At 39.6% G+C, this 13,047-nt stretch overlaps 1 protein-coding gene across 7 annotated transcripts in view; it reads left to right on the top strand.

Annotated features, from left to right (window-relative positions):
• Positions 1-13,047, top strand: part of TSC2 (TSC complex subunit 2) — a 61,524-nt gene that overhangs the window by 35,844 nt on the left and 12,633 nt on the right. The window lies entirely within an intron of this gene.

The following is a 13,047-nucleotide window of genomic DNA, read 5'->3' as shown; positions in this document are numbered from 1 at the left end:
GGAAGCAGGGGCACATTGGACCAAGACATTCTATGGGAAGGACTGTACTGCCCAGGAGATGCCTGCTTTAGTACAAGGTCTGTACTAAAGAGCTCCACTCAGAAATGGAAGAGATTTTTAAGCCTTGAGAACCAGAAAGTTTAAGAAGAAAAAGAAGGGCCTGTCCAGTGCATTAATCACACCAGGCAGGGCAAGCATCAGCTTCAGTAATTGATTGATCTGGATGCTCCCAGCAAAGGCCTCTTTATATCCACTTCTCTGCTAGAAGGGGAATTGATGGCAGGGCTCCCCCTAGATTCCATAAGTCCTCATCCCATCCCTAGTTTCATCCGTCAGCTTCCTCCAGGTCCTCAGTCAGCAGAAGCAGGTACTCTGGATCGGGCCAGTCAGTTACTTCTTTCTCTGAGGCAACTCAGCAACGTCTTTTTCATTCGAGACAACCAAGCTCACCCCAGGCATCTCAGCTGTCATTAACTTCAGTCTCCACTCTGGGCATCAGTGCAGAACGAGATCTGCCCTCTGCTGTGTAGGAGAGCCTGTACTTGACTGACTGCAGGTCTAGTGAGGGAGCTTCATTTCCTCCAAGAAGATAATAGTGCCAGCTACTGATGCACGTTTGTGTAATTTCAGCCAGAGTGGGTCAGGCCCTTGCACTGTGTCTCCTTCATGCCTTTGGCCCTTCAGCCATATCCTCGGGGTAGAATACTAAAGAGTCTTCTCCATTACTGGCCCATCTCTAGAGCCTGGGACTTTTAGAGAATTGGCAGCTGTGCTGGTTTACAATGCCCAGCAGCCATTGAATGAATATCAGTCAGCATGCCTGCTTCTCTTTCTTTACTGGCGATTGGCAATCAAATGCCTCTTTTGCCATTGTATAGTCTCCAGTCTTACAATGAATGTGGTCTCCATGTGGTGCATTTGCTTGACCTTGAAGTCCGACAGCCAGAGTAACCTCTGCAAATGTAGTTTTCCATCTGGTGCAGGACTCAGTGGTTCTGATACTCCCATTTGATGAAGATGACAAGGCTCTTGGTCTATGTCGTGGTCAATGACAGCCATCTCAGAGCAGCTTGAGAAATTATATCAAGTGCAGGAAGAGGCTGCACTTCTCCACACCCACCCTCAATGCCACCATAGCTAAGGTGGTTCCGTATTGCCCAACCCCCATGAGCAAACACCTCTGGTGGGCAAGGTGGGGGGGGGGTAAAGATCTCAGCTCCACTGACAGAAAACCCTGTACCTCAAGGGCTCTGTCTCTGTAGATCAGGAACAACTGGGACTCCCTGGCTAAGTGCCACCCTTTCCTGTGGGGGAAAGCATCTTTCCTCAACTTTTTACAAGATGGTAAAAGGAAGATCATCAAGGGGACTCAAGTTGACTAAGGGGGGCAATGGGATTTCTTCAGAAGAGATACTGTTTCAAGTTTTCTCTTTTCTACAAAGAAATCATTCCTGATGATTTTTAACTATCAGGGACCTGGTGGAAGAGCAGTTTTTTTCTAGGGTCTATTCCAGAAAGGGCCAACTCAGAAGTTTAAGGAGATGTCCGCCTTTCTCTGAAAGCCTTCCACAGTTTTATAGCAGGTAATGACCGATGAGAGTCACAGGAACTGAAGTGAATTATTTCACTTAATAGTCTACTTTCTTTTTTATTATATTTCTTTTGAACTCCTTAACTTTCTTTAATTATGAGATTTATGAATTTATCCTTTTACAATCCAGGAGGACAGGCTAATTAACTTCTCAAACTTTATTTTTCACTGCTGAATAGTCTAATAATTTTTAAACAGTTTTAGAGCTACAGATTTGCTTAGAAGAAGGATAAGGATGGTTATGGATTATATCAGATCAATACAGTAAGGATCTGTATTCCTTTGATTTTATTTACTTCACTGTTTTTTTTCCTTTTGCAAGAAACCCAAAGAGAAACTCAATTTAATTTTTTAAAAATGTGAATTATTTGTATAATTCATAAATTAACTTGATAGCTGATATGTTCAGTATCAAAATATATTAAATGAATATTAGCCCATTTAGAAGGAAGAATTGAAGCTAAAAACAGGGATTTATGTGCATATAAAAAGAGTAATGTAAACCTGTTGGAATATAAATATCTCAGTCAAAAATTTACAGCCTCAGGCAGACAAAAAAAAAAAATTCCTGAAAAACATACTATGGAATTTGGAATAACAAATCCAAGATAAAGAAGGGAGAATAATATGTTTTCAGACTGAATTTGAGAAAATAACCATTGTTTCCATTTTTATCCCAAATGACAATAAAATGTCACTTCTTGAAACTGCAGAGGGAGACAATCTGATTCTTGGAGATAGATAGATAGATATATTTCCAAATATGGAGAAATATGCTTTATCTAAAAAGAATTCCCTCAAAATGTTTTAGACTATATGTCACTATTAATCTCTTTTTGATACTTGGAGGCACAAATATCCTGCAGAGAAAGGATATTCGCTAGTTCATAAAACTCACTCTTGAATAGATATGCGCTAGATTTCTCAATCAATGTTATTTGTTCTCATAGATGTCAAAATTTTAGCTCCTACATATGCAGATCATAACTCAATTATTATAAGATTAAACAGAGGAACCTCTAGATCAAAGAAGTGGAGAATTAGCAAATCTTTACTATTACAAGAGGACTTCAGATTGAAGTGCCAATAGGAATTAAAGAGCTTCTTCCAAATTAATTTAACCACTGATATCTTTTCTATCTACAATATGGAACATTAGCAACATATTTTTAAGAGGATTGTTTGCCTTCCTGGCATCAAATAGAAAGAAAACTATCCAAAATCAAGGATATATTGGTGAATGAACTGAACCGATTAAAATTAAGACACAAGCGTAACCCAGTTTTGGATTTAGAACAAAAGATTAAAGTGATTTGTAATCAATCAGATGTAATGGAAATAGATCACAGCTACAAGAAGTTGCACTTTTGATAATGTCAGACAGATTGTAAGAGGATCAAGACAGAAGAACTATTCTATTTGGGATGAAACTAGACGTGTCTACAGTGAAGGACATGATGGAGCAATTGTTTGATGGTATTCAAGATTATATAGTAAACAAGCATCTGATCTGGAAAAAAATGGAAAGAGTACTTGAATATAATTCTACTTACAAAATTTACAGGTCAAGAAAAGGAAGTTCTCAATCAACCCATAACAGAAGTTAAAACTAAAGAAATAATAATAAATTAAAAAACTGAGAGTGAACAATGCTCCAGGATCTCTTCAATATACTGCAAGACTTTTCAAGAAAAGTCAATAAGGATAACATTCAAATGTTGACATGGAATTTAACATTTAAGAAAGAAGAACAATACTTGCACCAAATACTACCATTAAAAGGTTAAATACCTGGAATTTACTTGACAAAAAACAATAAAGACTTATTTAAAAATAATTATTTATAGATCTGGAAAAATAAAGTAGCAGATTTTTTTAAGGTGGAGAAAGTTAAAACTATCTTGGTTGGAAGAATTGCAACTGTTAAAATGAATGTTCTACTAAGGCTTAATTTTCAGTTCCAAATGATTCTGATAAAATTTTAAAACAACGCATTAAATAGCTGGCAGAGACAAGTAACAAATACATGGTCCAATAAAAAATCAAGGATTACATTTAAGATACAGTATTATAGGATTCAAAAGAATGAGATGCTCTGGCAGCCCTGAATGTAAAACAGTATTATCAAGCTATCTGTTTAATTTGGATTACAGATGGGATTATGAAAGATTATGAGAGCCTTTTCTGCTGTGGTGCCTGTCCTGTGGAACATCATCCCCCAGAACTTAGCTCGGCCCCGACCCTGCCAGCCTTTAGGAAGACATGGCTCTGCCACTGTGCTTGGGGGTCCGGCAATGGTGGGGAGCTTTTATAGTGGTGGTGTTGAGCTTGGTGCAAGGATGATGGCTGCTACCATGGTTTGTTTGTTTTAAAGTGATTATGTTTTATTTATTTATATTTCAAATTTAGTTACCACCCATCTCACAAAAAGTGACTCTATGTTTGTATATTGGTTTTAGACTTCATATGTTTGTATATTGGTTTTTAAGTTGTTTGTATTGGATTGCTGTTTCAACTGTTGTAAGCTGCCCAGAGTCACTTAGGTGAGAGGGTTGGCCATATAAATCAAATAAATAATACCCCATGGTTGGGTTGTCTCCACTGAGGGAAGAGGAGTCCCAGACAACTGGACAAATGTCTTTGGACTGATACAAACAGAAATAGACAACTTATAAGACATTATGCAACAATAAAAAGCATATTAAAATTTTGGATTAAATTCAGGAAAAGAATCAGTCCATTCTTGCTTCATTACTGAATATTTATGTTCATGAAGAGGAAAGCATAAGGAAATGTATTTAGTGAAGAGACCACAAACTATCAACTGCAAGATTTAATAAGACCAAGAAGAAATCTTTTGAGGTTTTCTCTTCAGAATGGTCAGAACCATTCAACCAATTTCGAGATTTTCAAGTAAGCTTCAAAGGAGCTACAAACACAAGGGAAAGTGACTGAAGTTGAAAAATCTTATAATACAAAATTTGGAGCAAATTGAGAAGTTAATTAGCCTGTCCTCCTGGATTGTAAAAGCATAAACTCATAAATCTCATAAAGAAATTAAGGAGTTCAAAAGAAATATAATAAAAAAGAAAGCAGACTATTGGGTGAAATAAATTCATCAGACATTCTTTTATCCCTGTACTGATGGGTAGGCCTCAGTTGTACTGAGAGAGATGCCTTTTGCTTATCCAAGCCATCCGTCATGCTGACTCTGGAAGCATTCAAGGCAGTCAAGTCTGAGAGCCTGCTTTGTATAAATCGGATGGAGTTTCTAGCGATTGTCATGGTTCTATGAATCTTCCTCTGGCTGTAAAGGCTTACACTGACAAGTCGTTATCAACAACTGCATGATGGACTGGTATTTGAACAAAACAGGTGATGCAAAATCATTCCCATAGTTCAACCTGTTCAGGTTAATCTGGTTTATCTACTTGGTGGCAGTCCATCTAGCAAAGAAGGACAATATACTGGAAGATGTGATAGCAATGACCCAGTGGCTCAGTATATCTTGGGAGTTCTATCACATCCCTCTGCTGCTGCAAGGGGACTGAGTGTAGATACTTTTGCCATAAGTCTTGATGGAATGGCAGATTTCTATACATACTCGTTTAGTGACCACAATTGGGACCAGCAACTTGGTCGTTAGATGAGGTGGTTGCTAAGTGAAACTGCAACTGTGCTTATGATCTTTCTTCAGCTTTCCTTTGCTTTACAGACCTGCTAAGGTCGTACATGTGAAGATTGGTCGCAAAGTTACTTTTTCATCATTGTCATAACTGTGAACAGTTCCTATATGAGACAGTTGCTAAACAAGGACTATCTGTGCTGATTTTACTCTGCAATTATTGATTGCCCAGATTCCTGCCCAATCTGAACAGTTGCTATATGAGGCAGTCGCTAAACAAGCACTATCTGTGCTTATTTTACTCGGCAATCATTGATTGCCCAGATTGCTGCCCAAATCATCCATGACAAAGTCAGTTGCATTCTTCTGGCCCTGTATTGACATTGGCAGGTTCAGTTTGCACTCTCCTAGCCTGATCCTGGAGGAATTCTGGGCATCACCCCTGTCCATGTGCAACACTGCACAACTCTGGATTTGTTGTCACATAAACCCACCACATGGTTTATATCCCCCAAATTAGCCAGTAACTTAATTTTGAGTGCAGAAGATCAAGTTGTCAAAATGAAATTGTTTTTCTCAGTCTTGCTAGAAGTGTTTCTTCTGCAAATTGTTCATTATTACATATTTTGAAGTTCCTCCACAGGTAAGAAAAGAAGACTTAGGACTTCCTTCTTTATGAGTTTACCTCACAGCAGTTTCTCTCTTGCACAATCCTCTAGATAGTTTTTTTATCTTCTCCCAAGAATATTGTGGATAGCCAAGAAGAAAAAAGATGGATCATCGAACAAATCAATCCAGAGTTCTCCCTCGATGCACAAATGACCAGGCTCAAATTATCCAACTTCGGACACATTATGTGAAGACCTAACTCTTTGGAAAAGGCTCTAAGGCTGGGAAAGGTAGAAGGAATGAGAAGAGGATGACCAGCAGCAAGATGGATGGACTCAGTTATAGAAGTGATGAGTGCACTGTTGGGAGACATGAAAGACCAGGTTAGGGATAGATCGTCATGGAGAAAAATCTATGTGGTTGCTAGGAGTCAAAAACAACTCGATGGCACATAATCAAACATAAAACTAATATATTTCAATGCATCATTAGAAACTTATAATATTATGAGATATTTCGTATCCATTTTCTAGTCAAAATCCATATAAGCACATAATCAAATGCTAACTGTCAAACAGTCTCTGGAGGGACAGGATGCCACTAGGCACTGCTGTACATTCTGTTCTAGGCTACTTACCACCAGGTAAGGATACTGCTTATTCACCGTAGGTGTTAAATCACAAAGACCATGAAGAACTAGCTACTTAACCTATAGTTGGATCTTCAGGAGGTCATCTGGAAAGTCACGCAAGCCACCAATTTTCCCTACATTGGTTTCAACATGTTATGGTTCTTGGAACTGAGGCCATCAGCAAATGTCCCATGTTCCTATTTGGCTTGATGAACACTACCGGATATTTGAACATTGAACCATTCCAAGTTGAGTTGTTGCATAGATAACCCTGTAAATGTGAACTCACAGAGACAGATGAATAACTGATTCTCACAATTCAATTGCAAGATCAGATTCAGGAATAGGAGCAATGGTAGGATGGAGGACAGTACTCACACTTCTTGCTTAATTCTCTGCCTGTTTAACAGAAAATTAAATTATTAAAAGTCATGATTTTTGCCTTCATCTTGTTCATCGTAGTTGAACTGGTGTAGTGGTTGAAACCCTGCTAAGATCAGGGTGACACATTCCAGTGTTTTTTCTGGAGTCAAGACACTTGGATTAAAATAGACCTTTTTCTCCCTTTAATCTCTTACCTCATACTCAGGATGAGCCAAAAGAGATATCCAAATCACTCCATCGCATTTATAATATGGGTGCAATCCAGTAAAAGCTTTGACCTGCCATTCCAGAGCTGCTGCTTGTTTGTTTGTTTGTTTGTTTGTAATCTAAGGTGAAACAAACTGCTCCAGGTTGGCAAAGGAGTGTGAGACAAGCTGTATATTCTCCCCTTATTTATGCAACCTATATGCTGAATATAAAGGGAAGCTGGATTGGAAGTAGATGAGTGCGGCTTTAAAATTGTTGGAAGAAACATCAATAACCTGCTCTATGCTGATGACATTACCCTGATCGCCAAAAATGCAAAGGATCTGCAAGCTCTAATCAAGAAGCATATGAAAAAATGGGACTAAGTTTAAATACAAGTAAGACCAAGCTAATAACAACCAGCCTTAGAACTGACAATGAAAATATCAGTGGATAGCTTCTGCCTTTTAGGATCAACCATCAACAGTAAAGGAACCAGTCAAGAAGTACACTGCAGACAAGCACTTGGTAGAGCAGGCATGAAGGCCTTGGAAAAGTTACTCAAATTTATTAGGTGTCTATACCTACAAAGATCAGAATCATGCAGGCCGTGGTATTCCTTGTGATACTCTATGGAAGTGAAAGTTGGACTTTGAAGAAGAGGGATAGGAAGAGTATTGATGATTTTGGACTTTCATGTTGGAGAAGGCTCCTGAGAATACCGAGGACAGCCAAGAAAACAAACCAATGGATCATTGAACAACCCAGAGTTCTCACTCATGGTACAAATGACCAGGCTCAAATTATCCTACTTCAGACACATTATGTGAAGACCTAGCTCTCTGGAGAAGGCTCTAATGCTAGGAAAGGTGGAAGGAAAGAAGATGACCAGCAGCATGGTGGATCGACTCAGTTATAGCAGCGATGAGTGTTGGAAGACCTGAAAGACTAGGTTGGGGATAGATCGTCATGGAGAAAACTATGTGGTTGCTAAGAATTGACGACTTACTGGCACATGTTGTTGTTCAGTCATTAAGTCGTGTCCGACTCTTTGTGACCCCATGAATCATATCGCGCCAGGCCTTCCTATCCTTCACTGCCTCCCTGAGTTTGCTCAGTTTCATGCTCATTGCTTCAGTGATGCTATCTAACCATCTCATCCTCTGCCGTCCTCTTCTCCTTTTGCCTTCAATCTTTCCCAGCATCAGGGTCTTTTCCAAAGAGTCCTTTCTTTGCATTAGGTGACCAAAGTATCTGAGCTTGAGCTTCATTATCAATCCAATGAGCAATCAGGATTGATTTCCTTTAAGATTGACTGGTTTGACCTCCTAGCAGTCCAGGGGACTCTTAAGAGTCTTCTCCAGCACCACAGTTCAAAGGCATCAATTCTTCGGCGCTCAGCCTTCTTTATGGTCCAGCTCTCACAGCCATACATTACTACTGGAAAAACCATAGCTTTGACTATGCGGATCTTTGTCGGCAAGGTGATGTCTCTGCTTTTTAATATGCTATCTAGGTTTGCCATAGCTTTCCTCCCAAGGAGCAAGCGTCTTTTAATTTCATGGCTGCAGTCTCCGTCTGTGGTGATCTTGGAGCCCAAATAAATGAAGTCTGTTACTGCTTCCATTTCTACCCCTTCTATTTGCCAGGAATTGATGGGTCCCGATGCCATGATCTTAGTTTTTTTAATGTTGAGTTTCAAGCCAGCTTTTGCACTCTCCTCTTTCACCCTCATCAAGAGGCTCTTTAGTTCTTCTCCACTTTCTGCCATTAGGGTGGTATCGTCTGCATATCTGAAGTTATTGATGATTCTCCCTGCAATCTTAATTCCGGCTTGTGATTCTTCCAGCCTGGCATTTCTCATGATGTACTCTGCATATGGGTTAAATAAGCAGGGTGACCGTATACAGCCTTGTCGTACTCCTTTCCCTATTTTGAACCAATCGGTTGTTCCATGACCGGTTCTAACTGTTGCTTCTTGGCCCGCATACAGATTTCTCAGGAGACAGGTAAGATGGTCTGGTACCCCCATCTCTTTAAGAATTTGCCACAGTTTGTTGTGATCCACACAAAGGCTTTTGCATAGTCAATGAAGCAGAAGTAGATGTTTTTCTGGAACTCTCGTGCTTTCTCCATGATCCAGCGAATGTTGGCAATTTGATCTCTAGTTCCTCTGCCTCTTCGAAACCCAGCTTGTACATCCGGTAGTTCTCGGTTCACGTACTGCTGAAGCCTAGCTTGTAGGATTTTGAGCATAGCCTTGCTAGCATGTGAAATGAGTGCAATTGTGTGATAGTTTGAGCATTCTTTGGCATTGCCCTTCTTTGGAATTGGACGTAAACTGACCTTTTCCAATCCCGTGGCCACTGTTGCGTTTTCCAAACTTGGTGGCATATTGAGTGCAGCACTTTAACAGTATCGTATTTTAGTATTTTAAATAACTCAGCTGGAATACTGTCATCTCCACTAGCTTTGTTGTTAGCAATGCTTCCTAAGGCCCACTTGACTTCACTCTCTAGGATGTCTGGCTCAAGGTCAGTGATCACACCAGCATGGACATCAGGGACATTAAGATCTTTCTTATATAGTTCTTCTGTGTATTCTTGCCACCTCTTCTTAATCTCTTCTGGTTCTGTTAGGTCCCTGCCTTCTTTGTCCTTTATCATGCCCATCTTTGCACTAAACGTTCCTTTGATATCTCCAATTTTCTTGAAGAGATCTTTAGTCTTCCCCATTCTGTTGTTTTCCTCGATTTCTTTGCATTGTTCATTTAAGAAGGCCTTCTTATCTCTCCTTGCTATTCTCTGGAAATCTGCATTCAGTTGCTTATATCTTTCCCTTTCACCCTTGCTTTTCACATTCCTTCTTTCCACAGCTTTGTAAAGCCTCCTCAGACAGCCATTTTGCTTTCTTGCATTTCTTTTTCTTTGGGATGGTTTTAGTTGCTGCCTCCTGTACAGTGTTACAGACCTCCGTCCATAGTTCTTCAGGAACTTTGTCTACCAAATCTAATCCCCTAAATCTATTCATCACCTTCACTGTGTACTCACAAGGAATATGATCTAAGTCATATCTGAGTGGTCTAGTGGTTTTCCCTACATTCTTCAATTTAAGCCTAAATTTTGCAGTGAGAAGCTCATGATCTGAGCCACAGTCAGCTCCTGGTCTTGTTTTTGCTGTCTGTATAGAGCTTCTCCATCTTTGGCTGCAAAGTATATAATCAATCTGGTTTCGGTATTGACCATCTGGTGATGTCCATGTGTAGAGTCGTCTCTTGTGTTGTTGGAAAAGAGTGTTTGCTATGACTAGCTTGTTCTCTTGACAGAACTCTATTAGCCTTTGCCCTGCTTCATTTTGTACTCCGAGGCCAAACTTGCCTGTTATTCCGATTACTCCTTGACTTCCTACTTTAGCATTCCAATCCCCTATGATGAAAAGGACATCTTTTTTTGGTGCTAGTTCTAGAAGGTGTTGTAGGTCTTCATAGAAGCGGTCAACTTGAGCTTCTTCAGCATCAGTGGTTGGGGCATAGACTTGGATGACTGTGATATTGAATGGTTTGCCTTGGATACGCACTGAGATCATTCTGTCGTTTTTGAGGTTGTACCCCATTACTGCCTTTCCCACTCTCTTATTGACTATGAGTGCAACTCCATTTCTTCTAAGGGTTTCTTGCCCACAGTAGTAGATATAATGGTCACCCGAATTAAATTCACCATTCCCGTCCATTTCAATTCGCTGATTCCCAAGATGTCGATGTTCAATCTTGTCATCTCATGTTTGACCACATCCAACTTGCCTTGGTTCATAGATCTTACATTCCAGGTACCTATACAATATTGTTCTTTACAGCATCGGACCTTCTTTTCACTTCCAGATACATCCACAGCTGAACATCCTTTCGGCTTTGGCCCAGCCGCTTCACTCTTTCTGGAACTACTTGGAATTGCCCTCTGCTCTTCCCCAGTAGCATATTGGACACCTTCCGACCTGAGGGGCTCATCTTCCAGCGTCATATCTTTTAGCCTTTTGACATTGTCCATGGGGTTTTCTTGGCAAGGATACTGGAGTGGGTTGCCATTTCCTTCTCCAGTGGACCACATTTTGTCAGAACTCTCTGTCATGACCTGTCCGTCTGGGTTGGCCTTGCACGGTATAGCTCATGGCTTCACTGAGTTACGCAAGCCCCTTCGCCACGACAAGGCAGTGATCCATGAAGGGGTAATGGCACATAATCAAACATAAAACTAATAGATTTCAATACATCATTAGAAACTTATTATGAAATATTTCATATCTGTTTTCTGGTCAAAATCCATATATCTTTGTTGAGCTTTAAGTTAAAAAACACCTGGTTAATTGTTCATTCAAAGAAACCAAGTAGTAAATCATGCATTCCAATAATGCTACAAATTATACAGTAGCTTAAAATATCAGTTAAAATTCCGTGTATGTGATTATAATCCAAAAATGGTTTCCATTTCAAACTGAATTCTGTGTCAGATTTACCTTTTGTTAAAAACAAAGTTATTTCAGATATCGAGGTATATCCCCACAGTTCAGTTAAACATTCTTCAAAGAGGGAACCTCAGGTCTTTTCCAGTAAAAGGCATACCTTGCAGCTGTTAACATACTGTATACACGGTCAAGTCAATATATTTTGAAAGGATGTATGGTTTGGTAAAATTGAATAACAGTATTTCAGCTTGCAATGGGATTGCAGCTTTCAAAACTGGTTCCGTTCTACAGCAAATCATGTTTCAATATTGATGGGGGCTCTGCTCGTTTCGTTCAGCTTCTGAAGCAGGGGACTGCTGGCCTGTCTCACTGGGTAGATGTAGCCTCATCTGATTGAGGGGCTGTAAATGAGTGTCTTAGTTCGTTAAACTTACATGCTGCCTGTTCAACATCAGGAGGAGCCTCGTGGCACCTTTCCGACTAAAAGCTTCTGCTTTTTAATAAAATGTGTTAGTCGGGAAAGGTGTTCCCAGACCTGTTCTGATTTTTGGCCGTCATAGGTTAGCACAGCTGTCCTCTGACAATGCTTGTAACAAGAATCAGTCGAAACATACTCAGTGCCTCGCCTGTTTCTTCTGCCAAGGTTTGCAGGAGCCTCCTTTGTTTTATTTTGCTGGTTTTTTTCTTCCGCTGGCTCCTGGGTCCCATGTCTAGGATCCACACCTGAGCAGTTAGTGCCTGGTGTTAGTGTTAGTTGCCTCCCTTTTTTTGGCCGTGAGATGTTTCTCCTGCCTCCCCACCCTTCCCTCTCTTCAGATATATTTCAAGAAAACCACTGCACCTCAATAGGAATGCGGGATTTTAATGCATGTTTACTTAATTTTGTAGTAATCCCTGGGAATGTTGCATGTTTTCCTCTGTATACATTTCCAAATGTTAGATGCAGGTTTTCCATCAGATAAGGTCCAACAATGTATACACACCAATACGTTGATAGTAATAAATATAGTATGTAAAGACACATTGCATTTGAGAGGAAACTGCACTGTCAAATGTGTACAAAATGTGCATGTCAGGAGAAAAGCATATGAAAATGTATTTTTGTGCTTGCTTTTTAAAAAATAATAATAAGTAACTAAAGAACTCCACAAATGTGTGTGTGTGTGTGCATGCACATCTGTGTTAATAATGTAATAGAAAAAGGCCTCAGAAAACAGTATCATAAAACAAGTTCAGAAAAGTCACTAAACAATTAATTGCTGTGAATCAGAGGTAGATTTATACTTCCAGTGTGGTACAATAAATCTTACATTTCTGTAAGGTAAATCCAATTGATTTTAAGTTCTACAAATTTTTTTAAAACCGCTTTGTCAAAACTGAGTTGATCCAAAGTAGTAGCATTATGAAATGTCCTAAAAGTCGTAATTTACCTAACATCCATGGATTTTTTTGCATATTCATAAACTGGCTATCTGTAAACACAGTATTTTTCATAAATATTTTGCAGCATTAAGTGCATATTTAGGGACTAATTCTCAAGCAAGTAAGGGTAACAATGCTTAT

Source organism: Python bivittatus, unplaced genomic scaffold (assembly GCF_059951505.1).
Source record: "Python bivittatus isolate LINGU-HERP-01145 unplaced genomic scaffold, Pbiv_v1 ctg000030_np1212, whole genome shotgun sequence".
NCBI lineage: Eukaryota > Metazoa > Chordata > Lepidosauria > Squamata > Pythonidae > Python > Python bivittatus.
This window is presented reverse-complemented; position numbering and strand designations above follow the sequence as displayed.